The sequence below is a fragment of the Camellia sinensis genome, chromosome 15, assembly GCF_055761805.1.
Source record: "Camellia sinensis isolate YWXY chromosome 15, ASM5576180v1, whole genome shotgun sequence".
Lineage (NCBI taxonomy): Eukaryota > Viridiplantae > Streptophyta > Magnoliopsida > Ericales > Theaceae > Camellia > Camellia sinensis.
This window is the reverse complement of record NC_138975.1, coordinates 109,528,838-109,531,711: the sequence shown is the minus strand read 5'-3', so window position 1 is coordinate 109,531,711 and position 2,874 is coordinate 109,528,838. Positions and strand designations below refer to the sequence as shown.

The window sequence follows — 2,874 nt, the reverse complement described above, 5'->3', positions numbered from 1 at the left end:
CAAATTTTTAGTTTTAATTATTGTAATTTTTAGGTCTTGAGTAATAAATGAGATATAAATTTAATTTTTGAGACTTATTTGATTAGCTCATACTTCATCATTTGGTTCGTATTCAATTATGTGAATGGTGGGGACCACCTTAAGTATTTTAAAATTTATTTATACTTTAATCCCAGTTGGAGATTTATTTCAAATTATTAAACTCATTTATTTTGGACCCAATTGATTGAATCATGACTCCTTTGTAACCATATATTATGGTTGTTATTGTTATTATTATTTATTTTATAATCTTGAGGGAGTTACAAATATTTATGGTGTGTGTCATCAAACGAAATATATTTTGTGGTGATAAAATAATATATCATTGTTGTCATTTATATTACAAAATATTATAATGATGTTGAAATATATTTTTTAATTGATATATTTATATATATATATATATATATATAGTTAGATGTTTGAAAAAAAAAAAAAAACATTCATCAAGAGAGGCAGCACGTGGGCCGCCCCCTCCCCCTTCACTTTTTTTTTTTTTCCTTTTACTTCCCTTCTCTCTGTTTTAGGAGCTCAAAACAGAGAGCTTCTCTCTATCTCTCTCTCTCTCTTGCTCTCTCAAATATCTTTTAGGTTTATCGCACAACCTTTTCGATCCACCAAAATTCATTAGGTTTTGGACCCTAGTTCTTGAGGCCAAAATGAAGAGTTTGGCAAGAACAAAATTTTGATCGATGGAGATTGAAATCCGACAACGTCAAAAAATTGGGGTTTTTGCTTCTTCCTCCTTCTAGCTATTGAGGTAGGGATTTTTTAAACATTGTGGATGTGTTTTAACTTTATTATGTGTTATTTTGATAGTGTGATAATTAAAAAGATTAGGGTTTTATTAATGGTATATTAAATGTATAAAAAGGGGGAGTACTCAATATTTTTTTGAAAATCTCTTGTTAGTTGAGTGTGATTTTTGTATGACTCGTGGATGTTGAGGAATGTATTTGTTTTATTTTATTTTATTTGAGAAATCCCCAAATTTTGATAAAACCTTAGAAATTTAAAATGTTAAGATTTAGATTTTTGGGATAAGTTTGTGGAAAGCTTGCAAGAGTTAAAAACATGTGTATATTTGAACAAATGAGAATTTAAAGTGGATGTTTGAAGGGATGAGATTGATGAGAATGTTGTTGGGAATATTGAAAAACCATTGACATTTCTTTTGAAAATTGTTTAATTTAAAAATATTAAACTTTGACAAAGATGAAAATATTTATTATGTTGAAGCATTAAGAAAAGTCGAAAGAAACATGTTGTTTTTGGCATTAGGAAAATTTTTGGTAAATTCTTGAGTTTGAATAAAAACAGAAAATTGATGAAATTCTTGAAAGAATATTATGATTTTGATTGAGTTGGGAAAGAGGAGATTGAGCATGTGATTGTTACTCCTATGTTGAAATTATTGAAAATATAAGATTAAGAGTTATATTTGTTTTTTTTTTTAATTTATATTTTGTATAGAGACAATTGTTTTGGCAACCGGTGGAGGGTTATATTGATTGTTGTAGAAATTGCACGTGTAATAGGTAAATTGAAATATTTGTAAATCTATGCATGGCATTAAACATTGCATAATCTCATGATTTAATTCTTGCATTAGATTTGAGAAATTGGTTTTGTTTCAAATTGATTCATTGGGAATATTTGAAATGTGTTGAGTTATGAGGTAAATACATTTGGTAAGTCTGGATAAGAGGTGTAGATTGGTATTGTTTAAGTTGGCCTGAATGTCCAGGGTGAAAGACCGAAAACACGCGCGGAGGAGGTACCACTTCCCTTTCGGTTAGTCACCGGTAAAGTGGGGTTTTAGCAGTGTTAGTTATGCCTACTTGCAGATACCAACCTAGGGATTACTAGTGTCGTATTTACCGCCCCTTGTTCTATGAAATGGATAATTGAATCGGTTATGCTTTTGAACAAGTGCATGGCATGAGAGTTTCAAAATGAGAAAACCTATGACTTTTGGCATTGGCATCTCATATGCATTGCACCTCATAATATTGTTAAACTGCATGCACTTTATTTAAATTATCTTTGCTGGGTTTTATGCTCATCCCTTAGTGGAAACCATTTTTCAGGTGATTGGTGTGCCTCCGCCAAAGTAAAGGCGTGGAGGATCTTTTGGAGCACAAGGCTCAATTATTTATTGGTTTTGTTTTTTTTTTTCTTTGCAAGTCAAGGGCTGTTTATGTATGAGTTTGAAAACCACTTTGTTGTAATCGGACAAAGCCTTGGAACTTGTAGCCAATATGGCATTTAGGGCTGCAATCGAGCCGAGCCGAGTTTTACAATATTCAAACTCAACTCGACTAACTTATTTATAAGGTGTTTGAGTTCGGCTCGAGCTCGAAACGAGCTACAATATCTCCGCTCGAGCTCGGCTCGTCTAAAATTTGTATAACTTGAGCTCGGCTCGTAATGGCTCGTTAAGCCAAAAGAGATCCATGGAAGCCACAAACTAACCCTCTGCACTTGCATTTATATAGAATTTTGTCCAATTTAAAATGTATTTTGCAATCGATGTGGGACTCCAAACAAAGACACCAAACGACGTCGTTTGACACAACATTTCCGTCCATTCTTTGAGTCCCACATTGCTGGGAAAGGAAAAACTCTTCTGTCCAAATGCTTATAAAGTCATGAGTTGTTGGCAGTCAACGAAAGTAAAGAAAAGCAATGGCAAACATTTGAATATTTTTTATATTAAAATAATAACCATCAATAATGATGATGGACAAGTTAAAATATTTTAACTGTTAAAGTATTTTAATTTAATAAATATAATATAATATATAAATATTTTATTATAATATAATATAT

General features: G+C 31.4%; 1 long non-coding RNA gene across 1 annotated transcript; it reads left to right on the top strand.

Moving 5' to 3' along the window:
* Positions 1-568: 568 nt before the first annotated feature.
* Positions 569-2,563, top strand: LOC114306097 (uncharacterized). Its single transcript, XR_003644557.2, has 2 exons — positions 569-802; positions 2,133-2,563. It is a non-coding gene; the product is annotated as an uncharacterized LOC114306097 (long non-coding RNA).
* The last annotated feature ends 311 nt before the right edge of the window (positions 2,564-2,874 follow it).